Source organism: Bison bison, unplaced genomic scaffold, assembly GCF_000754665.1.
Source record: "Bison bison bison isolate TAMUID 2011002044 unplaced genomic scaffold, Bison_UMD1.0 scf7180017864032, whole genome shotgun sequence".
Taxonomy (NCBI): Eukaryota; Metazoa; Chordata; class Mammalia; order Artiodactyla; family Bovidae; genus Bison; species Bison bison.
The window spans coordinates 4,390,464-4,418,048 of NW_011494604.1; the positions used below are offsets into that span (position 1 = coordinate 4,390,464).

Below are 27,585 nucleotides of genomic sequence, written 5' to 3' on the forward strand. Positions count from 1 at the left end.
AACACCCTCTTCCAATAACACAAGAGAAGACTCTACACATGGACATCACCAGATGGTCAACACTGAAATCAGATTGATTATATTCTTTGCAGCCAAAGATGGAGAAGCTCTATACAGTCAGCAAAAACAAGACCAGGAGCTGACTGTGGCTCAGACCATGAACTCCTTATTGCCAAATTTAGACTGAAATTGAAGAAATGGAATATTACCTAGCCACAAAAAAAGAGTAAAATAATGCCATTTGGAGCAACATGGATGGATCTAGAGACTGTCATACTGAGTGAAGTAAGTCAGACAAAGAAAGCCAAATATATGATATTGCTTATAGTTGAATCTAAAAAAATGGTACAGATGAACTTATTTACAAAACACTTATTTACAAAAACAAACTTATGGTTATTAAAGGAGAAACGGGTAGGGAGGGATAAATTAGGAGACTGGGACTGACACATACACACTACTATATATAAAATGGATAACTCATAAGGACCTTCTGTATAACAGAGGGAGCTCTACACAATACTCTGTAATGATCTGTATCAGAAAATAATCTAGAAAAGAGTGATTCACTTTACTGTACACCTGGAACTAATACAACATTGTAAATTAACTACAATCCAATGAAAAATATTTTTAAAGGAAAAAATACAACCTATAAAAAATTGTGAAAGTTGCTCAGTTGTGTCCAACTCTTTGTAACCCCACGGACTGTAGCCCACCAGGCTCCTTTGTCCATTGGATTCTCCAGGCAAGAATACTGGAGTGGGTTGCCATTTCCTTCTCCAGGGATCTTCACAACCTAGGTGTCGAACACTAGGATTCTTTACCACTGAGCCACCAGAGAAGCCAATAATAATAGCTATTATTAAATATGGAAGTAGTTTATAGCTGACAAAAGCCAGTCCTCTTCAGAGGTCACTTGGATTTGCCTTGCCCTCGAGAAAGTTCTGATGAGATCAGTGTAACAGTGCAGAAACAAATGTCAAGTGGCAACGATGAAGATGGTAATGCTATTTCAAGAATCTTGGGGAACAGAAGATGCAAACAGGACATGTGACCCCATCACTTTTCTTTCCCCTTCTCCAGTTTTGGTAACAGAGTCAAGAACACAAACACTGGCTCCAAAAATGGAATCAAAGCATCCCAGACAAAGAGAGCTCGACAGGACCGGGGAGTGAGAACCACCCCATCACTCCACAGAAGCCCCTGCCCACTCTTCTTCTGTAGAAGCCACAAACTCTCCAGAGTCCTGGGCCTCCTACCACCCCCACACTGCCACCCCTGCCCACAGGGCTCACAGCAAGACTCTCAGACTTGGGTTAATTTTCTTTTATTTATGCATTTACATATTCATCATCTCCCCCACTGACTTGGATATTTGAATAGTTCATAGACAGAGTTTCACAGTTTCTGGGCCTAGAGCAGATCTTGGCGGCACATACTGCAACTTTAGCATGGAGGCCATGAAGAAAAGAACCAAAGAAAGAATGTTAGTGGAGAGAATTAATGGATGATGGTGTCTTCTCTGCTCTGCTGAAGGTTTTCAGTTGACCCCGAGTTCTCACAATTAGTCATCCCACAGCCAGCCCCATGACTGTCTCAATAGTAGGGTGCGCTGACATTTGGATGACTATTGGGAAAGCTGCCTCAAGCTCTGCATGCTGCAGGGATTTGTATACAATCCTCCTTGGGAAGCTAGAGGCTCCATGGAAGATGCATAGCCTGCTCCCTGCTCCAGGTAACTCAAGGCAGGGTCTCCTAAGGTCTCCCACACCCCCACCTATTAGACCCAAACCAGAGAAAGGGAAAGGGAAGTGACATCAAGTCTTGCAGAAAGGAATAGTCAGGAGGGCCAGTAGGTGCCAGGCTACAAAGGGGCCGAGGCCCCTCCACTTGGAGGTGTCTTTAGTTCTCATTTCACTGACGGATCCCAGTGCTGACCTGACTCTCCTGGGGACCTTGTAAGAATGATTCTGCCTCAGTAGGTTTGGAGTAGGGCCTCAGATTCAGCCTTCCTAACCATCTCCCATATGAAGGTTACCACTGGTCCAAGGACCACACTTACTAGCAGGAGCCTATCCCCTCTACCTGCAGGCGAGTCTGTGACTAAGGAGGGCCAGCCAGGCTGGCTGCAACTGGGCTCTTTCTCTTAACCCAGCCTTTGGAACTCATAATGATAGCTACCACCAACAGGGTACAACCACCACTTTTCACCCTTAACGCTAACTCAGCAAAACTTCACAACAGCACTATCAGCTGGTGACTAGTTACAGATGAGGAACCCAAAACAAGAGAGGTTAGGTGACTTCCCTACAGCTGGTAAATAATGAAACTGGGGTGTGAACCCAGGCGCTCTGGGTAGTTCTACACACTGGGACTACGGCACGTGCAGTCTCAAAGACCCAGGCTACTGTGTGCTGCCCAGCTGGGTGGTGACAGACACATCTGCTGTCTGCTAACAAGATACCTTTCAAACTGTCGTGAACCCTCCAAAGTTTGTTTCAAAATACCTGCAAGCCTTCCCTTCAGCAGCTTTGGGCCATAACATAGTTTGTTTGTTTGTTTTAATCTTCAAACAAGTTCAAAGCTTGTTTGTAATTTTTTGGATAAATGTTTAGTTTCTTAGGAATTTTGAAAAGGTATTAAAATTAGTGTGGGCTGAAGGAACTGTATCTTCAACTTCCTCACTCTGGGGGACAGGTCCTATTAATATGCTTCAAACGTTGTTGATCCGTCTTGTTTGTTGAGTCATCCTGTAGGGCCCAGGGTTTTCTCCTTTGTTCTCTTTTGATCCATGGCCATGGGCAGTTAGGAGAGGAACTGAGGGGTGCAGGGGTGAGAGCCAGTCCAAAGAGCAGGCCTGCTCTGCCTCCAGCTAGCTGTGTGGCCTGCTCAGTTGCCAACCCTGCTCAGGGGTCAGGCTCCTCATTCGTGCCGTGAAGGTTCTGGCCAGATGCTCTGAAGTGCTAGCATGTGCCAGATTCTCTTTGAAGGTTCCTGATCTTTGTCAGACTTTTGCTAGCAGCTGCTGATTTTTTCTGTGATTGACTGTCTGTCCCCAACCTCAGGGTGATTGGTTCCTGCAAAACAGAGTCCCTAGTGAAGGTCTGAGACAAAGGTGAGAATTTCTTTGACAAAAAAGTCTTGGCAGTGATTCTGCCTCCCTCTCAGTGGTCTCGACTGTTCCTGACACTCACCCTTCCTCATGGAGCCCAGTCACCTGGATATTTTGTGATCTGCTTGACTTCCTCCAGCTCCTACTTCTAGCCTCTTGCTTAAATCCCCTCACTGGCTTCCTACTCCCCACTCAACCAGCAACAAACTACTTATCCTGGCTCCAGATCCCTCGTGTTCTGCTTAGGTTCCTCCAGAGGCCTTCGCTAACCTGCATCCTCCTCCTTCCCTCCATGCCTTTTCACGTGCTATCCCACTGCCTGGCTCACCAGTCTTTCCCCTACTTGCCTGGCAAACTCCTATTTATCCTTCAAGACTTTCCTCAGGGGTATTTTCTGAGAAGCTTTTTAAGATCCATCTGGATAAAACAAGCCAGCCATTCTACTGTTTGTGCTTCTACTGCAGGGGTCCCCAACCTTTTTGGCACCAGGGACTGGTTTTCTGGAAGACAAATTTTTCCACGGACAAGGGGGTGGGAGGCGGTGGTTTCGAGATGATTCAAGCCCGTTACACTTATTGCGCACTTTATTTCTATTATTATTACATCAGCTTCACCCCAGATCCTCAGGGATTAGATGGTTCCACAGGGAACCCCTATTCTACTGTATCCCATGCTGATCACAATGAGCTTTCACTTTATCAGTTTGAATACATTCAGCTGCAAGTAACAGAATACCTGACTAATAGCAACATAAACAATAGAAACATTTCATTATCTCTCAGACGAGTGATGGTAGACTCTGCAGGGTTGATTCAGCAGCTCACCTCTGTCATCAAGGACCCAGGCCCCTTCCCTTCCGTCATCCTCAGCCTGTTGGGTGTATTTTGCCTCATGGCCACAAGATAGTGGCAAGTATCACTTCATCACACCTCAGCATCCAAGAAGGAAGAAGGAGGGTAGGAAAAAAATGGACTTTTTACTCCTACACTCCCTCTTGGCCTACTGATAGCCGTCCTTTCCTATCCCTGGTCCCCGCACTCTATTAGATGCTCCAATTTTAACTACTCAAATTAACCAAACATCTTAAAATGTTCACACTCAAGACCTGACTCTCAAGTACCTGAGGTCAAATACTTCTTTTGTTCTTAAAAAAAAATCAGTCTCAGCCTGAAAATCTTGAAAGGTTTGACTGAACATTTATTCACTTTTGAATAGTTTTGTAGTACATGTGGCTTTTATTCTGAGCCATCTTAAATGTGTTTCAGAAGTGGGTGTGGTATAAATAATAAATAAATGAATGAATATCTGGAAGTGTGGCTGTTTTTATTTAATCTTGGGAAAATGTGGTTACCACTGTGATAAGCCCCTTTGGCTAACAGTAAACAGGATGGCCTGCCCTCTGTCTTGAATATAAAAGCTGCAAGCTAATATAAGGTAAGAAAGCCAGCAGTGGGTGGAGGTGGGGGCATTTGAGATTTGACTTGGCTTTCTGGTACAGCCTGTTGGATGCACAGGGTATGAACCCTGAGGGATAAGGTCTGAGGCCTCATCACTGACTTCATAGCAACAGCCTGTGTAATGGAAGCATCCTTGTCTCTGGGTCTCAGATTTCTAAGCATAGGATAAGGAGTTGGGGCTAGGAGGCCTCAAAGGGCTTCTCTAACTTGGCTGCTATATATGTATTGCAGGGCAGGGGATGGGGGGTGGCGGTTATGAGGTGCCTCCCAGGGGGTAGAATTGTCCATTGGGGAGCAGTGGGAATAGGCAGTGGGGTCCCTGACCACTTTGTCTCTCTCAACCACAGTAGCTTTAACTTCCCACAAGAGCTAGGAAGAGGGTTCGCTGCCTCCTACCTGCTTTGGAAGGATAGGGTTCCCACTTTTTTTTTTTTTTTTTTAATTATTTACTTGGCTTCATCAGGTCTTAGTGGCAGCATGTAGGATCTAGTTCGCTGACCAGGGATTAAACCCAGGCTCCCAGCATCGGGACCTCAGAGTCTCAACCACTGGACCATCAGGGAAGTCCCAGGGTTTCTACTCTTGAGGCTACTCTCCGGCTGGCAACAGAGTCTACAACACTCCTTTCTATACTCAGCTTGGAGACTGCCCCCTCAGGCTCCAAGCAGCTCAGGGGTCACCCCTACCCCTACCACCACCTCCATCTTCAACTGGGACAGGGCAGGTGGAGAGACAAGGAAAGGGAGCAAAAGGGGGGTTCCAGGGGTGCTCTCAGATGCTTGAGGGGTGAGAGGGGACTCCTGCCTTCAGAGAGCAGGACCGGAGCCCTGGGAGGCAGGGAGGGACTCACATTTCCCTGAATCACCGTCTTTGCCTCTGCCTCAGGCACAGCTGAGCTGAAGCAGGAAGAGAAGGGAAGGACTGAGAGCATAAAGGTTCCACCTCCTCACCTAATGCGCCTTGCCTCACTTCAACTTCTGCGTGCGCTCAGCAGCACAGCTTTTCAAGACAGGTGGCAGGGCAGCTGGCTCCTCATGGCCTTTGACCCAGGGCACTTCCCTTCCCTGCAGCTCTAACTGCAGCCAGAGGAGGAACCACACCTCAGACTGACCTCCAGGAATCAGAGCCCTTCACCACTAGTCTTGGGCGGCCCTAGTGGCTCAGATGGTAAAGAATCTGCCTGCAATGTGGGAGACCTGGGTTTGACCCCTGGGTTGGGAAGATCCCCTGGAGAAGGAAATGGCAACACACTTTGGTATTCTTGTCTGGAGAATCCCATGGACAGAGGAGCCTGGTGGGCTACATTCCATGGGGTCACGAAGAGTCAGACATGACTGAACAACTAACATCATCTCATCACCTCATCTCACCACTGGTCTTGAACTTACCTACAATTCTGATCTATAGCAAGTAACAGGCTGAGTTTGCCTCTTTTTGCCTCTCTGGGCTGAGAGATGAGCTTGTGACTCCGACAGGGTGGAGTACTCACTTGTAGAATAACTTCCTGTCTTCTGCTGTAGAGTCCTTTCCAGTTTACACAGAATCTATCTACTTACTTCATTTAGTCGCTAAAGTAAGTCGGCAAGATGGATACCCTGAAGCATTGTCTCCATTTTACAGCTCAGAAAATGAAGGCTCAAAAAGAACACCCATTTTCTGTTCTTGCTATGACAAATAAACACAAATTTAGCAGCTTCAGTCAGTTCAGTCGCTTAGTTGTGTCTGATTCTTTGTGACCCCATGAACCGCAGCACACCAGGCCTCCCTGTCCATCACCAACTCCCGGAGTTTACCCAAACCCATGTCCATTGTGTCGGTGATGCCATCCAACCATCTCATCCTCTATCGTCCCCTTCTCCTCCTGCCCCTAATCTTTCCCAGCATCAGGGTCTTTTCAAATGAGTCAGCTGTCCACATCAGGTGGCCAAAGTATTGGAGTTTCAGCTTCAACATCAGTCCTTCCAATGAACAACCAGGACTGATCTCCTTCAGGATGGACTGGTTGGATCTCCTTGCAGTTCAAGGGACTCTCAAGAGTCTTCTCCAACACCAAAGTTCAAAAGCATCAACTCTTCGGTGCTCAGCTTTCTTTATAGTCCAACTCTCACATCCATACATGACCACTGGAAAAACCATAGCCTTGACTAGATGGACCTTTGTTGGCAAAGTAATGTCTCTGCTTTTCAATATGCTACCTAGGTTGGTCATAACTTTCCTTCCAAGGAGCAAGTGTCTTTTAATTTCATGGCTGCAATCACCATCTGCAGTGATTTTGGAGCCCAGAAAAATAAAGTCTGACACTGTTTCCACTGTTTCCCCATCTATTTCCCATGAAGTGATGGGACCAGATGCCATTGTTGAGCTTTAAGCCAACTTTTTAACTCTCCTCTTTCACTTTCATCAAGAGGCTCTTTAGTTCTTCTTCACTTTCTGCCACAAAGGTGGTATCATCTGCATATCTGAGGTTATTGATATTTCTCCTGGCAATCTGGATTCCAGCTTGTGCTTCTTCCAGCCCAGTGTTTCTCATGATGTACTCTGCATATAAGTTAAATAAGCAGAGTGACAATATACAGCCTTGATGTACTCCTTTTCCTATTTAGAACCAGTCTGTTGTTCCATGTCCAGTTCTAACTGTTACTTCCTGACCTGTATTCAGGTTTCTCAAGAGGCAGGTCAGGTGGTCTGATATTCCCATCTCTTTCAGAATTTTCCATAGTCTATTGTGATCCACACAGTCAAAGGCTTTGGCATAGTCAATAAAGCAGAAATAGATGTTTTTCTGGAACTCTCTTGCTTTTTCGATGATCCAGTGGATGTTGGCAATTTGATCTCTGGTTCCTCTGCCTTTTCTAAAACCAGCTTGAACATCTGGAAGTTCACGGTTCACATATTGCTGAAGCCTGGCTTGGAGAATTTTGAGCATTACTTTACTAGCATGTGCTGCTGCTGCTGCTGCTAAGTCACGTCAGTCATGTCTGACTCTGAGCAACCCCATAGATGGCAGCCCATCAGGCTCCCGTCCCTGGGATTCCCCAGGCAAGAATACTGGAATGGGTTGCCATTTCCTTCTCCAGTGCATGAAAGTGAAAAGTGAAAGTGAAGTCGCTCAGTCATGTCCGACTCTTTGCGACCCCATGGACTGCACCCCACCAGCTCCTCCGTCCATGGGATTTTCCAGCTAAGAGTACTGGAGTGGGGTGCCGTTGTGAGATGAATGCAATTGTTCGGTAATTTGAGCATTCTTTGACATTGCCTTTCTTTGGGATCAGAATGAAAACTGACCTTTTCCAGTCCTGTGGCCACTGCTGAGTTTTCCAAATTTGCTGACATATTGAGTACAGCACTTTCACAGCATCATCTTTCAGGATTTGGAATAGCTCAACTGGAATCCCATCACCTCCACTAGCTTTGTTCGTAGTGATGCTTCCTAAGGTCCACTTGACTTCACATTCCAAGATGCCTGGTTCTAGGTGAGAGATCACACCATCGTGATCATCTGGGTTGTGAAGATCTTTTTTGTACAGTTCTTCTGTGTATTCTTGCCACCCCTTCTTAATATCTTCTGCTTCTGTTAGGTCCATGTCATTTCTGTCCTTTATTGAGCCTATCTTTGCATGAAATGTTCCCTTGGAATCTTTAATTTTCTTGAAGAGATCTCTAGTCTTTCCCATTCTATTGTTTTCTTCTATTTCTTTGCACTGATTGCTGAGGAAGGCTTTCTTATCTCTCCTTGCTATTCTTTGGAACTCTGCATTCAAATGGATATATCTTTCCTTTAGCAGCTTAAAAACACACAAATGCATCATCTCACCACTCTGTAGGTCAGAAGCCTGGGCACAACCAGGCACAGCGTGGCTCAGCTGGTTCTCTGCTTTGTTTCATTGTATCACAATCAAGGTGTCAGCAGGGCTGTGTTCTTTCTGGAGATTTTGAAGATGAACCTGTGTTTAAGTTCATGCAGGTGGTTGACAGAACTGAATTTCAGGTAGTGTAGGATGAGGTACCAGCTGGCTGTCATCTGAGAGCCATTCTCAGCTTCTAAAGACTGCCTGCACTCCTTGGCTTGTAGTTCCCTTCTTCCATCTTCAAAGCCAGCAATGGTGGTTGACTCCTTTCCATGCTTTGAGTCTCTGAAACCTTCCCTCGTGCCTCATCTCTCTCATCTCTCTTTTGTCTCCAGCCAGAGAAAGCTCTCTGCTATTGAGGACCCATGGGATTAGACTGGGCTTGTGGGGACAATGCAGGACAATCTCCCCACCCCAGGTCTTTAAACTTAATCCTGTCTGCCAATTCACCTTTGCCATGGCCATGTTATATAACATCTTCACAGCTCTGTACTTCACGGGGCAGGTAGCCTCAGAGACCATTATTCTGCCTACCACAGAGAGGTGTCAAAACCTATCACTTTGCTGGGAAGTGGCAGAGGTAGAACCTGGATCCACATCCACCAGTATATGCACAATATACACTTTTTCCACATCTCAGTTGGGCTTCCCTGGTGGCTCAGGTGGTAAAGAATCCGCCTGCAATGCAGAAGACCCAGGTTTGATCCCTGGGTCAGGAAGATGCCCTGGAGAAGGGAATGGCTACCCACTCCAGTATTCTTGCCTGGAGAATCCCAGGGACAGAGAAGTCTCGCAGGCTACAGTCCATGGGGTCGCACAGAGTCAGACACAAATGGGTGACTAACACTTTCACTTTCGTGTCTCAGCTGACTCAGGAACTTTCAGGGTATCGTTTAATTCATCCCATTTCTTTCTGGCAAACCAGAGGTTGGAGCAGAGGTTCATCTTTGCATAATGGAACCTTGGGAGAAATGTGGGAAACTGAGGCAGGTGGGCCCTGGCCTCGAGCCAGCTCAGTGGGGTGAGGGGTAGGTTCTTGGGCCTGTGTAGACTAGGCTGGTGGGGCCCCTGGAAGCACTGGGCTATCTCAAGAAGACTGGATGGGGAGGACGGACATGGGGCCTCTTCAGGGTCCCACAAGCTGACTGAGTCACATGAATGGCCAACATCCAAGCCAGGAGGTGGGGACAGCCTTCTCCCAAGTCAGAGACTCAGCGATAGTTAAGTTCTGGAAGCCAGTCGGAACCTTGAGCTTTCTCTGTGAGAGCTACCAGCAGCAAAAGCAAGCAAAAGCAAGTGGCCTTGTTGGGCCTGTGAGGGAGACCTTAAATCTGTGTAGAGCCAGAACCGACAATGGAAAGGACGTGATGCCTGTCCTGTGAAACAAAGGACACGGTCGTGTTATTGGCGTTCCTTTGTGCAGGGTGCTGTCTTTATTTTGTTAAGAAACAAAAACACACTGTAATAGGGCCTTTCATAGTCTTAATTCCAACTGGTTGTCCTTCCCCTCCAAGTGTCCTTCCCCATGAGAATTTGGTTCACAGCCAAGGAAGTCTCCTTCCTTGCAGGGTTTCGGGACAGCACACACGGAGCGGAAGAGGCACCTGCGTCTCCAGTCAGCGGCCCACCAGCTCCGGCCAAGCCCTGCCAGGGAGCTGAGCCTGATGGTGAGGCTCTGAGGCCCTTTCCCAGGAACCTGGGGAGATTGCATGCTTGTGACCCCAAAAGGGAACACAGGGCGATGCCAATTATGCCTATGTCTACAGACTGAAGTGGAAAAAGAAATCTACTAAAAAACAAAACAAGTGGTTATATTTCAGGGCATAGGTTTATCAGTGATATCTTTTTTCCTGATAATTCACATGTATTCCAAGTATAAGCATTTTGATATCTTTTAAGGATTCTACAATGAGAATGCTACTACTGCTGCTAAGTCGCTTCAGTCGTGTCCGACTCTGTGCGACCCATAGATGGCAGCCCACCAGGCTTCCCGTCCCTGGGATTCTCCAGGCAGGAACACTGGAGTGGGTTGCCATTTCCTTCTCCAATGCATGAAAGTGAAAAGTGAAAGTGAAGTCGCTCAGTCGTGTCCGACTCTAGAGACCCCATGGACTGCAGCCTACCAGGCTCCTCTGTCCATGGGATTTTCTAGGCAAAAGTACTGGAGTGGGATGCCATTGCCTTCTCCGACAATGAGAATAAAACAATGAAAATGTTATATTTGTAATCATAATGGCATAAAACTCAATTTGGTGCGTGGAAGAATTCCCTGAGTGGGATTGACAGAAAAGGGGTCCCCAGGGAGGAGGCTCTGCCACCTCTCCATTGGTGTGAGGGTCAGATACCCAGTGCCTAGAAGGACTGGCACTTGCTTGGGGCCCTGAGATGGAGCCGGTGACCTCTACTCCACGCTAGACCCGGACCCTGTGGTCCTGAAATCAATTTTGCATCCTAGCCACATAGTCCCTGCACCTGGCAGCCTAAGCTTTGCGTGTAGTGAACTAACAGTAAGCTGATTAGAGTTAGTTGATTAGGTTTCAATACCTTCTATGTTCATCGAGGATTTTCTTTCCTCTGAAGCTGGATGAGGACTGAAGTTCCTCCCCTGGGGATACTGCATCCTAGGATTACATGTGCTTTTCCCTTCATTCAACTCATAACTGTCAGGTCATATTTCCTGATCCCTACCTCCAGAGTATAGCCTAGAGGGGATTTAGCTTTATTTTCTTTTCATTTTTATTATCCGAGTATTTATATTTATTGCATAAATTCTAAGAAAAAATAAGCAAAAATGTACTAAAACCACTTGCAGGCCCACCAACCAGAAATAACCACCCTATGTTTGTCTCATGAAAAGAAGTGAAACTGTTAGTCGCTCAGTCGTGTCAACTCTTTGCAACCCCATGGAGCCCACCAGGCTCTCTGTCCATAGAATTCTCCAGGCAAGAATATTGGAGTGGGAAGCTATTCCCTTCCCCAGGGGATCTATTTGACCCATGAATCAAACCCAGATCTCCTGCAGGCAGATTCTTTAACATCTGAGCCACTAGTTAAAATAAAATATCAAACATACCGTTTGGGAACATGGTTCTTCATGACATATACATCTTGAATACTTTGCAGTATTGTATATATGTAGGCCTACACATATGTTTTAATGAGTATGTACTATTCCATCACATGACCCAATCACTATTGGGTCATTCCCAATACAGTTGGACATTCCTCTACAGTTGGACAATGCTTTTCCAACTTTTTGCCATTATAAACAATGTGGTGATGAGTATCTTTGTACTCATCTTTGCCTTCATCTTGTCATTATTTGATTAAGTCAAATTATAGGAAATACACTGCTAGTTTGAAGGAAATGAAATCTTTTAAAACACCTCTTTAAAACACGTGAAATCTAAAGCCCTGAGTCTTTTTTTTTCCCCTACAAAGTGCAAAAACTGGAGATGTTAAGTATTGACTCAGATGAGCTCTGGGGCACCTCTGGCTCAGACCCTCTGATTGTCATTGCATAGCCTCAATCACCTCTCTCTGGCCTGGTAAATACAGAGGTGGACAAGGGAGGTACCTGACCTCATGGAAGTTATAAACAGAGAATTTCAGACAGTGGTAAATTATATGAAGAAACACCAGAACGATGGGAGAATGAATGGCCACAGAGAGATACTTTTAATCACATGGTCTGGTATATCTTCTCAGAGCAGGTGGTATTTGAATGGAGAGAGTATTTCATTATACTTCTCTGTTGATGTATCCTGCTTTCTCTATTAGATAGGGACCAAGTTCTGTTCCAGAACTAGCACAGTGTCTGGTTCAGGGAGAGCGCTTGGTAGCCGTACATAGAATGAATGAATGAATGCACAGGCAAGTTAGTGGAGGTGATGGTCCCACCACCCTGGAGTCCACATACACTTTCCAGATGCATGTGGACCTCTAAGCCCAGATCCAGGGAGGTAGGGCCCTCCTTGAGGTGGGTCTCATTACCTACAAGTGAAAGATCAGAGAGGCTAAGGAGCTCACTCCACTGCACAACAAGCCATGTGGCAGAGCCGCCCAAAGAACTGAGCACAGCAGAGCAGCACAGAAGCTAACAGCAGCAGCTTGAATTTGGCTCTGCTCCATACCCTGTGACCTCAGGCAAGTCGTCAAATGCTCTATAGGTCTAGGCTTCAATCTAGAAAATGGAGAAAGCAGCACCTACCTCACAGAGCAGTTGTGAGTAGTAAACTGAGATAAAGAGTATCAAGAGTTTGGCAGGCAGGTGGGCTCAGCACTTGGGAGTAGCAGCCTGGCTGGCCCTATAGTGCCCTGGGTGCCAGTGTGGGCTGGAGGCTGAGATGGAGTTTACCTGACTGGCTCCCTTTAGGACTCTCCCAGGGTGTGAGCGGTGAGGGCAAGACTTCCACAGAGGAAGAGATATCATGCGAGCATATTTTCCACGTCACCCCACATTTTTACCCACATCTTGACCTCTCTTTAAAAAAGAATTATTTGGAGAAAGAAATGGCAACCCACTCCAGCATTCTTGCCTGGAGAATCCCATGGACAGAGGAGCCTGGCAGGCTACACTCCATGGGGTCGCAAGAGTTGGATATAACTTAACGACTACCTGCTCACTGAAACTTGAGAAAAAGCCTGCCCAGCAACAAAGACCAAGCATAGCCAAAAATAAAATTAAAATTATATTAAAAAAATTATTGTAAAAACAATACAAACACTTTAAAGGAAAAATAAATCACCTAGGATCTCAGCATTCTAACCCAGTAATGTTATTTTTTTTCTGTCTAGTCTTTCTTGTTTGTCCAAATACATACATTTGGTATCATTGCACTTACTGTAATCTATTTTATATTTTGTGTGTCACTTAAAACTTCATCATAACTGTTCCTTCATAATTCTACACTCTTCACACAAAATGTTTAATGGCAGGCTGATCATCCATCAAGTTGATGAGCCGTCATTAATTTATTTTCTTATTGCTGAATATTTAGTTTGCTTCATTTGCAGTTAAAGATAAATATATGTTCAATTATAGCCTTCTCGTTTTGTTTTAAATTTTTTTGCAGTATAGTTGATTCACAATGTTGTGTTAGTTTTAGGTATAGAGCAAAGTGACTCAGTTATATCCCCTCTTTTTTGGATTCTTCTCCCATATAGGATTACAGAGTATTGAGTAGCGTGCCCTGTGCTATAGAGTAGGTTCTTACTTGTTATCTATTTTATTCAATATATATGGCAGTGTCTATATGTCAATCCCGGTCTCCCAATTTATCCCTCTCTTGTTTATAGCCTTCTAATCCCTTACGGCTATGGTGTTTCCCCAGTGTAACAATATTCACTTTTCCAGCAGCCTGTGAGCCAGTCCTCATCAACTCCGCAGAGAGCTTGGTATCGGTGTTAATATGTCTGAATATGGTTAATTAAATCTGGTACAGCATGGTTTTATTTACCATTAAGTTCCTCTTGGAAGAAATTTAGTTCATGTTCTTTGTTTATTATCAGTCTTGATGCTATTTAGGAACCTAATTTTTGTCTTATTTGCTGCAAGATTTTTCTCATTTGTCATCTATTCCTTTTTTTTTTTTTTCCAAAATTATGTTTTAAAACAATTATAAAAGCAATATATGCTCATGGTTGAAAATTTGAAAAATAAAGTCTTAAAATATATGTCACCACTTAGAATTAAACTTTATTATCCTCTTTCAAAACCAACTGTAAAAAGATATTATTGAATCTACTGGGAAGTGAGAATATGGACTGGATATTAGATGACATTAGGGGATTATTTCTAACTTTGGGGGGTGTGTAAAAGCAGGATAAATATGTAATTTTTAGAATGAACTTATCAGTTAAGATGCTTGTGTGTGTGCTGTGCTAAGTCACTTCAGCTGTGTCCGATTCTTTGTGACCCTGTGGACTGTAGTTTGCCAGGTTCCTCTATCCATGGGATTCTCTAGGCAAGAATACTGGAGTGGGTTGCCATGCCTTTCTCCAAGGGATCTTCCGGATCCAGGGATTGAACATGCGGCTCCTGCGGCTCCTGCACTGGCAGGCAGATTCTTGACAGCTGAGCCAGTGGGGAAGCCCTAAGATGCTTACTGGAGCATTAATAAGAAAACCAATGTGAAATCTCAGAGTTGCTTTTAAAAAGCCCCTGGCAAAAAAAAAGGGGGGGGGGCAAAAAAATAAACAAAAATTGGGGAAAATTAGATAAAACCAAGTTAGCAAAATTAAATATTTGCTGAAATTGAGTAATGGATGTATCAGTTCAGTTCAGTCGCTTAGTTGTGTCCAACTCTTTGCGACCCCATGGACTGCAGCACACCAGGCTTCCCTGTCCATTGCCAACTCCCAGAGTTTACTCAAACTCACGTCCATTGAGTTGGTGATGCCATCCAACAATCTCATCCTCTGTTGTCCCCTTCTCCTCCCGTCTTCAGTCTTTCCCAGCATCAGGGTCTTTTCCAATTAGTCAGTTTTTCACATCAGGTGGCCAAAGTATTGGAGTTTCAGCTTCAGCATCAGTCTTTCCAATGAATATTCAGGACTGATCTCCTTTAGGATGGACTGGTTGGATCTCCTTGCAGTCCAAGGGACTCTCAAGAGTCTTATCCAACACCACAGTTCAAAAGCATCAATTCTTCAGTGCTCAGCTTTCTTTATAGTTCAGCTCTCACATGACTACTGGAAAAACCATAGCTTTGACTAGATGGACCTTTGTTGGCAAAGTAACGTGTCTGCTTTTCAATAAGCTGTCTAGGTTGGTAGGTATTCGTTTTATCATTCTAATTTTGCAAACATTTGAAATGCTCTGCAATGAAAAGTTTCAAACGCTGTCTTCTCAGGAGGTCTTCCAGGGTGTCTTAACTAAAACTCAAACTCATCTCCTTGATTCTCATTTTGTATTTCTCATCCCTGATTTTTGTTTTTTTCTTCTTTGCATTATTATCTACCATACTAACCTTGCTCTTATTTCATCTGGTTAATTTGGCTTATTATCCCTCCCCAACTGGACCGCAACTCTCCCAGAATTGTCATCTGTTTTGTTCACTGCTCCTACCATCAACAATGCCTGGCTACTCAGATAATCACCGAACAAAGTCATTGTTAACATTTAAAAATTATAGATTTTCATTTTAACTTTAAATTTAACAGGGAAAAAAAAAGAAACTGTAGTAGAATGAAGGAATTGCTGAACATCAGATTATGGTTCCTAGAAGATCCTTCTAAAGTTTTTTTTTAAGTATATGAAATCATCAAGGTTGGAGGCATTAGATTTTTATGTTTTTTTTTTTTAACTGTTCATTTCTTAATGGGCAGAAGTTTAAATTCCCAGGCAACAAAATCTAGTAACATCTTCATGAACATCAGAATAAATATTGCCAATATTTAAAGAAACAAATCTTATTTTTTTATTTATAAGCACACAAGAAGAAAAAAGTAGAAAACGTGCCCCGACTTTTAGAATGATCCTCTAGACAAAACAAAGAGGGGAAGGCAGATCTGTGAGCAAAATATCCTATAAAATATTCAGAGGAGAGAAAGCCACCCATCATGAAGAACTTACTAGAACTACTGTATCTCCCTTGTGGCTCAGGCAGTAAAGAATCTGCCTACAATGTAGGAGACCCGGGTTCAATCCCTGGGTCATGAAGATCCACTGGAGAAGGGAATGGCAACCCACTCCAGTATTCCTGCCTGGAAGATCCCATGGACAGAGGAGCCTGGTGGGCTACAGTCCATGGGGCCACAAAGAGTCGAACATGACAAAGCAACTAACACTCTTTTCATTACTTTTTGAAAGAATCCATCATAGGCATTTAATTGCTGGCCAGTCTGGCAACAGATGTACATGGGTAAACCTAGTCACGAGGCAGGAGAAAACGCCCTCTTGGTGGTCTATCACCTGTTTCTTCTACATTCTTCCTTCACCATCCTCATTCTGGCCCATCTAAGTCTTCCCAACCTGGGTTCTGGCTTTGTCCTTCCTCCTCCCAGCCCACCCCACCCTCAGCTCCTCCCCTCACCAGCGCACTGGTTTCCAGGCCTGAGGGTTGGGCTCACATAAGAAGTTGTAAAAACAAAGACTCTACCCCTGCCTCCTTGGGCCCCATCTCAGCAGACCCTGACCTGTAGGTCAGGGTGGAGGTGGGGAGTTCATCTTTTCTGCAGCTCTGCATGTTACTTTAATGAGCAGGTTCAGGGCCCACTCCATCAGTGTCTTTCCTTACATATTCCAGAACTTACCACAATGCCTGGCAATTCAAATGTGCTAAATAAATTTGTGACAAATGAACTGAAGGGAAGGAAATGTAAGCCCTTGTATATGGGTACAGAAGTCAAGGTCACCTCTTTTGATTTTCACAACCACTTTGAGAAGCAGTGAATAAGGGGTATATTTTGTCCCCACTTCACAGAGGCCCAGAGAGGAGAAGGGAGTTGCCCAGTGTCACAGCTGGAGGAACCAGAGGCTGCCTCCCTCTACCAGGACAATCTCCAGGGACTTAGGAAGGGCACAAAGTTTGAGGAGCGGGGAAAGGGATTCCCATCTTCATTACATAGTGGGTTTAGGGGAGTGGAGGAGGGAGAAAAAGAAAAAGGAAGAAGAAAAGGGACCAGAAAAGAAGCAGAGGGAGGCTGGAGGTGCTAAAAAGCATGAAAAGGGAAAAAGACATCAGAAAAAAACAAAAAGCAAGACCCCAAAGCACACACAGACAGAGACTGGAAGGGATTATTGAGGAGGTGGGACCAGAGCGGCTTCTCACAGGAAGAGGCAGAGGGTGACACTGTAGGCTCTAAAGAAAACTCAGGAACTTCCTTGGCAGACCAGTGGCTAAGACTCTGCACTTCCACTGCAGGGGGCACGGGTTCCATCTCAGTCGGGTACTAGGATCCCACATGCCGCATGGCATGGCCAAGAGAGAGAACCACTCAGAGGGTGTCAAGCCACAAAATCTATCTCTGGGGAGCAGGCATGCACCACTGGTCCCCAAGTTTGATGCTTCTCTTGGTGTCAGAGCACTGGGCCCAAAGTCCCCATGGAAAATACATCTTTCTGCAGACTGGGGCCTCTGCCCGCCAGCCTCCTCCTCCAGGGCTGTGTGTTTAGGCAGCTGCATTGCATTTTTAGAACAATTTTTAACTTGCAGGCTGTACCTGCCGAACCAGAATGTCTGGCCAAGAGCAGTTACATAAGATCCTCAGGCCCTCTGGGTGCCAAAGGCAACAACAGCTCTGGGCCAAGGCAGGTGTGGGCTGGGTCTAATCAGAGAGTGAAGGAGGGAAAAGAGGGGTCCCCTGCCTACCAGGAGCCCTGGTAGGAAAGCCTCCCTCTGGAGAGGGGACGGTGAGTGGGGCAGGACCCAGTCTGAGTCTTCTCTCCAGGAGCCCTTAGAGGGCAGTTCTATTCTCTTCTAGGGCTTCCCTGGTGGCTCAGAGGGTAAAGAATTTGCCTGCAATCCGGGAGACTCAGGTTCAGTCCCTGGGTTGGGAAGATCCCCTGGAGAAGGGAATGGCTACCCACTGTAGTATTCTTGCCTGGAGAATGCCATGGACAGAGGAGCCTGGCGGGCTACAGTCCATGGGGTCGCAAAGAGTTGAACACGACTGAGTGACCACACTACTACTATTATGGCTCCCTGAAGAATTTCAGCTATCTCCATCAAAAAACCTCATCACTGAAGATCTGTAAAATATGAATGTGTTACCATGAAGGTATGGATTTTTCTTTTGTATCTATTTAAAAATTATCTTTAGTAAATAAAGTACTTTAGCCTGGAGCAGGGGATGGACTATATGACTTCTGGATGACTCTGCCAGGCTGACGGTTCAGGGTGTACTGGGCAGATTCTAGGCAGAACATCCTGGTCTTAGCATGCAAGTGCTCCAACACCAAACCTTAGAAAATGTTTGCAGAAGGAAGAGAAACGGAGTTCATTGCAGCCTCTCTGGGCTCCTCAGGGCAGGCCCGAGCAGAAGGAAGGAGGGAAGGAGGCAGCCATGAGGGTAGTGGAATGCATGTTGCAGAAGCAACCTGGAGCCCACGGAGCCCAGAGAGGTGGGTGAGGGAGGGGGCCCAGCAAGTCAGTGCGGGCAGGAATGATGGGGAGCAGCTTGGTCCAACCCCCGCACTTTATAGACAGAAGACTGAAACATGACTCACTTGCCCACAGTCATGTAGGGAAAGCGGAGGTGATAAGGCTGTTAGTTCAAAGCCTCAAGGTCTTCCATGAACTTCAGAAGGGCAAAGGTAGCCCTAGCTCTGAAGGCTGCTGGGCAGTCTGGAGTGCCAAGCCATGGGTGGGCAGCCTTCCAAGAGGTGTGGAGAAGGAGGCATCAGCAGGACTTAAGGTGGACCTCCTGGAGCCAAACCAGGGACCCTAAATGGCACTGACATCTCCATCCTGACCTTTCTTCCCAGCCTCCCAAGGCTATCACCCCACCCTGCCAACTTTCCTACAATGCAGGAGCAAAGACCCTGACTGCTCACTGTCTGCCTACCAGTCAACTGGCTTCAGACTGGGCAACAACTCCCTCCATCTACACCTGCTTCCTCCTCTTTCCACCCCCTCCATTCATCTGGCTCACAGACAGCCTGAATCCCTTTTCACTGACATTGTAGAAGTCCCATTGGTCACATTTACCTCACCCCAGATCATCATCCCCACACTCACCTGGACACCTGCCACAGCCTCCTCACTGGTGCCCTGCCTCCCACCTCTGTTCCTCCAGCCCTCCCACTCAGCCAGCACCTAGAGAGTGTCCTAAAACACAAACCTGCTCCTCTCACACCCTGGAAAGCTCGTCATGGTTTCCCCGACCTCTAAGATAAAGCACGGACTCCTTGGGAAAGCCTTGCATCTCAGCTCTCTGCTCCAAGCTTTGCCGTGTTGCTCCCAGAACCCATCAAGCCTTTTCACACCTCTGATTTTTGCACATGTTTTTTTCTTTGCCTGCGATGCCCTTCTGCCCCCTGGTCTACCAAGGATATCTCCTATTCATCTGTCACATTTCAACCAACAGCTTCTTTCTCTGGGAAGCCCTCCTTGATCTCCTCCAGCACTCACCTCTCTAGGCACTTGTCACATGTGCTCTGACCACCCATTTGCCTGGGTGGAAGGTGGCTGCTCACAGGACGGCTCTCAGTGACCTCTGCCGCTTGGCATTTCTCCTTATGCAACACTCTCCCCTTGAGTGTGGACTGGGCTCACAGTCTCCCTTCTAAGGATAAGAATATGGCAAAAGTCAGTCTCAGAAGGGTAATTTCAGGAATTGGATATGAAAAGAATGTTTGATTTGGGCCACGGATTATCTTTCACTCTCTCTCTCTCTCTCTGTCAAAGCCCTCGCCCTGGAGGAAGCATGCTGCCTTTCTGGAGTGGTCCTGTTGTTGTTGTTCAGTTGCTCAGTGGTGTCCAACTCTTTGCAACCCCATGGACTGCAGCACGCCAGGCTTCCCTGTCCATCACCATCTCCCGGAGTTGGCTCAAACATGTCCACTGAGTCTGTGATGCCATCCAACCATCTCATCCTGTGTCACCCCCTTCTCCTCCTGCCCTCAGTCTTTCCCAGCATGGAGTGGTCCTATGGACAGGCATATGTGACAAGGAATGGATGTCTCTGGAAAACTGTCAGTAATGACTTGAGGTGGGGCTACTGCTACATGAATGGGCTGGAAGCAGATTCCCCCCTTAGTCAGGCCTCTGAGATGACAGCCACCCTAGTTGTCACTTGACTGTTTTCATTTTTAATCTGGCTGCACCACATGGCATTCAGGATCCTAGGTTCTCGACCAAAAATTGAACCCAAGCCCACTGCGGTGAAAGTGCAGACTCTGAACTACTGGACTGCCAGGGAATCCCCACTTGGGTGGTTCTGGAATGGAGATTCTGTGTTAAAGACACCCAGCTAAGCTGGGCCCAGATTCCTGATCCACTGAAACCATGAGATAACAAATGTTTATGGTTTTAAGCCTCTAACTTTGGGGGCAATTTGTTACACAGTAATAGATAACCAATGCACCTGTGTTTTCCATTGGCCTTGGAGCTCCTTGGGAACTCATTTATCTTCAGATCTGCTGGGGCAGCTCACTGGAGACAATGAGAAGATCCTTCAAGCTTTGAGGAAGCAAAACCAAACCAAACCAACGGGTTTCATACAAAGGATCCAGAATCAGAATGGCATCACCTTCTCAATACTTAACTCTGGAAAGCCAGAACACAAGAGAACAAGATCTCAAAATTCTGGGGAGGGGACTTCCCTGGTGGTCCAGTGGCTAAGACTCTATGCTCCCAATGCAGGGGCTTCCCAGGTGGTACTAGTGGTAAAGAATCCCCCTGCCAGTGCAGGAGACATAACAGATGTGGGTTTGATCCCTGGGTCAGGAAGATCCCCTGGACGGCACAGCAACTCAGTCCAGTATTCTTGCCTGAAGAATCCCATGGACAGAGAAGCCTGGAGGGCTATAGTCCATAGGGTCGCAAAGAGTCGAACACGACTGAAGCAACTTAGCACACACACATGCTCCCAATGCAGGCGCCCAAGTTTGATTCCTGGTCAGGGAACCGGTCCCACATGCTGCACCTAAGAGTTGAAAGTGAAAGGGAAGTCGCTCAGTCCTATCTGACTCTTTGCGACCCCATGGACTGTAGGCTACCAGGCTCCTCCGTCCATGGGATTTCCCAGGCAAGAATACTGGAGTGGGCTGCCATTTCCTTCTCCAGGGGATCTTCCCGACACAGGGATTGAACCAGGTCTCCCGCATTGCAAGCAGATGCTTTTACCATCTGAGTCACCAGGGAAGCTGCGTCTGAGAGTTGGAATGCCACAACTAAACATCCTCGTGCTGCAGCCAAGACCCAGCACAACCAAATAAATAAAAACATTTAAATGAAAAAAAAAAAAGACTTTTTATTGAAAGTAAAAGCATGGACAAGACATACCATATAAATAGTAACTAATAGAGAGCTGGAGTAATTATAGTAAGATTAGAAGACAAATTAGACTTAAAAAAATTCTGAGGGAAATGATACTTAAGCTACACCAATTAAATGTGAGCGTGAAACATTTCCCAAGAAGATCCCAAATCTTTAACTCCCATGAACCCCATTTCTCAGGAGACTACTTGAGGGTGTGCTCTGCCAAAAAGAGAGAGTAAACTAAGGCTGTGGCCAAAGAGGGCACCTGGTCCAGACTGGAGCCCAGCTAGAAAGGCGACCAAGGAATATGCCACTGATTGACTACCTAGCATTCTGAACATATCGACTACAGATTTGCACAAATGGGTGTTTGGGGTTGAATCAGTAACAAGTATACAGACAACTAAGCAAACGAAAAATGTAAGACAACTGTTAACTCTAGCAAAAACAAAACAGTGTGCAAGAAAAAGTAATCATAGTATACTAATAGGCTGTGAAGAGCGTTTACAAAGTCGAAATATAAACAGTGAATACTGATCAAAACACGACAACAGACCTAATGGAAAGGAAGGAAGGAGAAATGGGAAGTGTGCTGTGTGGTGGGGGTAGAAAGAACAAAAATAAGCTAAATCTCATCTTTCATCGTGAAAAGTCAATAGATAAAGAATTAGCTGAAAAGTTGAAAGTGATTGCCTCTGAAGAGTCGGAAATTGGGTCTGAGCTGCAAGAGACAATGGCTTTTCAAAAGTCTCACAGAGCTATTTAAAACTGCTAAACTATGTGCAAGTATTAACATAACTCTATTCAAAGTTAAACTTGAAATAAAAATCAACCACAATTTCTACACGTGGAAGATCCTCAATAAATGTCAACCATTACAATTCCTTCTATACGATATCAGACAGCTTGCTATTCTTGCAGCTCACTTGTGATATGTTAGGACACTTGGTTGCAAATTACCAAACCTCAACTCAAACTGATGAAAGCATAAAGGGGATTGTACTGTGTCATGTCACAAACAAGCTTCAGGCCTCACAAACGTGGATCCAGGCATGCACACAGTACCAGCAGAAATCTTTCTGTCTCCATTTCTTGGCTTTGTTTCCTGTATTGACTTCATGATCAGGCAGGCTCCTTTCCCACCTTGGCAAGCTGGCCTCCAGTACCTCCAGGTTTCTATCCTACCAGCTTCACTATCCTAATGAAAGGAGAGGCTCTCTCCCCAGTCGTTGCACCAGTATGCCTGGGATAGACACTCAGTGATGCGGCTTGGGTCACATGACCAACCCTAAGCAGGCTGGTGTGGCCAACGGATTGAGCACTCAGATTGGCTAAGCCTGAGTCATATGCCCACCGGGGAACCATGGACAAATGGGGTAGAATGGTCTCACAAAGGAAATCTGGGTGCTGTTACAGGAAAAAGAGAGGACAAATGCTGCAAAACCAACAGTTGTGCCTGTGCCTGAAAACTGGGATAGCTTCTTTTCATTGCATAAGCCACTGCTTAGGAAGCTTCTCCTAGAACACTACCCAATTGACCTATTTCCTCTGTTTCACAAGGGCAATTAGCATTTAAAGACAAGTCCCACGTCCCTACATCTTCTCATCTCCAGAGAAAGCAAGCCTAGATCCCCTGGTTATCCTTGCATGACAGTCTCTGGTCCCCTCAGTTTCCTGGCTCTCCTCTGGGTGCTGAGAAGTGTCAAAATGCTGAAACATGGTACCGAGAGCTGAATGAAGTTCTAGGTGTAGTCTAACCAGTCCAGAGGCCCATACAGTGCTCATCTCATTTTTCCTTGGCACCTTAAAGATGCATTAACTTTTTTAATGACCACTGTGCTACACATTGTTGGCTCATACTCAGCTGTAGCCAACACCTTTTTATTACATGAGCTGTCATTAAGCCAGAAGTTCCTCAGTTTACATTAACACAGTTAGTTCTTTGAACCTAAATAAAGGACTTTTTCCTTGTTAAATTTCAACTTATACAATTTGGCCCAGGAACTTCCCTGGTGGTCCAATGGCTAAGACTCCAGGTTCCCAATGCAGGGGGCCTGGTTCAATCCCTAATCAGGGAATTAGGTACCATATGCCACAACTAAGACCCTGTGCAGCCAAATAAATAAATATTTTTTAAGGACTGGTTCATTACTGCAGTTCACTGAGGTGTTTATGAATGGATATCCTCACTTCAATACTAACCACCTCTCCAGGTTTTGCATAATCCACCTATTTGATATGCAGATACTTTATTTTCATCCAAGAGGACAATAAAAGAAAATAGAGTAAAGGAAAAAGCCCTTTGTCCCATTATCCAAGTCCACATGGCATGTTGTGATTGCCCAACCTGCTATGGAGCAAGGTTGTTTGAATTTCCCAAGGCTGCCAGAACACATGACCACAGGCTGAATGGCTCGGACACCAGAAATCCATTCTCTTGCAGTTCTAGAGGCTAGAATGCCAAGGTATCAGTAGGGCCATATCCCCTCCAAAGACTCCAGAGAAAAACCCTTCCTTGCCTCTTCCTAACTTCTGTTGGCTACTGGCAATTCTTGACATTCCTTGACTGTGGCTGCATCACTCCACATCTGCCTCCATCTCCACATGGCCTTCTTTCCTCTACGTGTTTCTTCTTTGTATCTCTATGTCCAAATTTCCCTCTTCTCAAAAGGACATCCAGTCATTGGATTTAACACTCACCCAAGTCCACTATGAATTCATCTAACTAGATGACATCTGCAAGGATCCTAGCTCCAAACAAGGTCATGTTCACAGGTACCAGGGTAAAGATTTCAACATATCTTTTTAGGAGACACAATTCAACCCACTAACCAAGCAGTATCAGATTTCACCTCCCATGTTTCTTGCATGTCCTCTCATGTCTGGATATCTTCTCTATCAGAAGTTCTTGCTGCAATCCAGGTGGCCAGGGGATTCCATGCATCCGCCCGCATCAACCAGTCAACCTGATCCACTAACCCAGTCTAGAGTGGTGGCTGCCAGCAGAATGTGTATGTGGCTGCCCTCTCCCTTTCCACTTTTTAGAGACTTTTATAGCATCTCTCTGGAGGAAAGGCCAGACTCTCCTCTGGGTAGGGAGAGGGTAGGTACAGAAGGGAGGCCATAAAGTTGCCTGGTTAAGAGCTTGGACTTCGGCGTGAGACAGACCTATGAATCTGGGCTGGCTTACTCCACCTTTTTTACATCTCATTTTCTTCCCTTGTAACTTTTCTTTATGATAATTAAATGACATCACAGCATATCAGTGGCTGTTGCCACTTTTGCTGCTATTGCTCCTGCTGTTAGCTGTTCAGGATCTGGGGGAATCTAGATCTGAATCCAAATCTTTGACATCCCCCTGAGGCGAGATTCTCAACATCGTCAAACATGGTTCAGGGTCCACATCTGTAAAATGAGCTCTGACTACACCCAGCACAGAGCCTGGAACATAGAAAAGCCATCAGAAATGTTTGCTTCTTTTCCTTTGCTTCTTCTGGGAGTAAAGGAGAAGAGACGGGAAGGGGAAAAAGTAATGTTAGTCTCACAAGACCTATTCTTAGGAAAATCGAGTGACTCCTTCCTGATCACTCTCTTTTCCCTGTCCTTGGGGACAGAACTTGGATGCATTTTGAGCCTGTCTTTACAGAGACTCTAAACTGTTGTTGTTTTTTAAGCTAATTATAACTAGCACACATATATCTTTTTCTCCACTGGTCCACTGAGTTCTTTAGACAACCTTCTTGAGTCACTTTTTTTATTCTGCCCACTTCACCTTTGCAGCAACTGAGGCAGGTGGTTCAGTAACAGCCCCACAGGCACAGAGTAACAAGCGGTGGAGAAGGGTGTCAGCCCACACCCTCCAATTCCAGACCCTACACTTTGTCTTTTTGCTGTTTTTGTTCAGTTGCTCAGTCATGTGCAACTCTTTGCAACCCAATGGACTACAGCATGCCAGGCCTCCCTGTCCCTCACCATCTCCCAGAGTTTGCCCAAGGTCATGTCCATTGAGTCAGTGATGCCATCCAACCATCTCATCCTCTGCCGCCCTCTTCTCCTTCTGTCTTCAGTCTTTCCAAGCAGCACTTTGTCTTTACACAAAGAAACTTAGATTTTTTAAAAACTAGGTTTAATTACATACATAAATGAGTTTTCTTTTAAAAAGTAGAAGCTTACTGATAAATATAAAGTGTCTTTGTCCATCCCTTTCAATCTCTGTTCTCCTATTCACCTCTCCAGGGGAACTACTGTTTATGGGTTTAAGAAATATGCTCCAGAATTTTAAAAAACAGACATTTCCATTCCTTTACATACAAACCTATACAAAGTATGGGCTTCCCTGATGGCTCAGTTTGAGCAAGCTCCAGAAGTTGATGATAGACAGACAAGCCTGGCATGCTGCAGTCCATGGGATCACAAAGAGTTGGACACAACTGAGTGACTGAACTGACTGATGGTTCAGTGGTAAAGCTGCTGCTGCTGCTAAGTCGCTTCAGTCGTGTCCAACTCTATGCGACCCAGAGACAGCAGCCCACCAGGTTCCTCCATCCCTGGGACTCTCCAGGCAAGAACACTGGAGTGGGTTGCCATTTCCTTCTCCAGTGCATGAAAGTGAAAAGTGAAAGTGAAGTTGCTCAGTTGTGCCGACTCTCAGCAACCCCATGGACTGCAGCCCACCAAGCTCCTCAGTCCATGGGATTTTCCAGGCAAGAGTACTGGATTGTGTTGCCATTGCCTTCTCCATCAGTGGTAAAGAATCCACCTCAATGCAGGACAGAGGAGACCCAAGTTTGACCCCTGGGTCATGAAGATCCCCTGAAGAAGGAAAGGGCAACCTGCTCCAGTATTCTTGCCTGAAGAATCTCATGGGCAGAGGAGGCTGGCAGGCTACAGTCCATCGGGTTGCAAAGAGTCAGGCACAACTGAGTACACACTTGTACAAAATATACTGTGTGTGTGGCCGTGTTTTCACACAGACAGCACACCACCTGTGGTTTGGCAACTTGCATTTTTTGCTCCATAGCACACATGAATCTGGTTTGTCCCTTTGGTCAGCTCTACTTCACCTCTGAATGTTGACCCTGCCTCTATTGACAACCCCAAGCTCCTACCCCAGGTTCCCACTCTTTCTGAGTTCTGGGGGCTCTGTGGGGCAGGTCCTAAGCAGCTATGAGGAAGCCTCCTGGGCTCAGACTTCCTTGGCCTGGAGGGACAGAATCACAGGGAGTCTACTTTGAAAGCAGAGCCACTGGCAGACCCTAAGTATCTGGGTTCAAGATCAAGGACTTCCCCCAGGCCACCTGCCGCAGGAGCAGGAAGCCCCAGCAAAGCTCTTAGAAGCTTTCTGAGGCCCTCAGTTCCTCTCTGCTGGGCCAGGTCTCCTCACCTCTACTCACTGCTAACAGTGAAAAGATAAAAGAGAAGTAAAATAAACACAATAAATAGGCTGAAAGATAGTGAAGCAAATGGCAGCAGCAAACAATAAAAACAAAACAACTGACTACAGGGCAAAACAGAAACAGTGATTAAACCCTTTTTGACTAGACTTTGATCTAAATTAGGCTCACCAAGAACAAAGCCTAAGGATGGGGTGGGAGGGGGAGCATTTCCCTAAGGGAGCTCTCTCTTCCCTGCAGGGATTCATTCTTCCTGGTGGAACTGAAGAGAGTCCCCTTGAGCCAGTCCCCATCTCAGTGGCCTCCCACACCTGAACTTCTTCCAGAGCAGGGGCTACACATTCGAATCACTCAGAAAGATTTAAAACAATTTCCCAGTGGTTGGGAGTAAATCAGCTACGAATTCACACTACGCTGATTTCTAGTGTTTGACAGTTTCCATGGTGTAAATGCCCCCACCAAGTGCTAATGGTTTACTAACTGGCTTGCAAATTAACTCACTCAGAGTTTAAGACAATGGCACTGCCTTTAGAACTCTGTAGCTTTTCTCACTTTCTAAGAATTTCCAGTATACACCATGATCACTGAAAAACCAGCCAGTCAAAACTCAGTAAGTCATTTATAGCCAAATAATGCATAAAACAACTTTTAAAAAACTCTTTCCAAAAGTTGACAGCAAAAAATATTTAATGTGGGCTGGGGGCTTGTTTTGGGGGCTTTCCAGGTGGCGCTAGTAGTAAAGAACCTGCCTGCCAATGCAGGAGACTGAGAAACATGGGTTTGATCCCTGAGCCGGGAAGATCCCCCAGAGGAGGGCATGGCAACCCCATAGACAGAAGAGCATCG

General features: G+C 45.8%; 1 protein-coding gene across 5 annotated transcripts in view; it reads right to left on the reverse strand.

Moving 5' to 3' along the window:
- The window catches only part of TFRC (transferrin receptor), a 149,589-nt gene that overhangs the window by 79,180 nt on the left and 42,824 nt on the right, over positions 1 to 27,585 (reverse strand). The window contains exons 2-3 of one of the 5 annotated variants that reach the window (XM_010834325.1): positions 20,451 to 20,632; positions 19,496 to 19,649 (exon numbers count right to left, since the gene is read on the reverse strand). The exons of 2 other annotated variants lie outside the window; for them this stretch is intronic. The gene's annotated coding sequence lies outside the window, so the exon portion shown is untranslated. The remainder of the gene's footprint in view (positions 1 to 19,495; positions 19,650 to 20,450; positions 20,633 to 27,585) is intronic. 2 more of the 5 variants (XM_010834327.1, XM_010834326.1) reach the window with 2 other exon arrangements.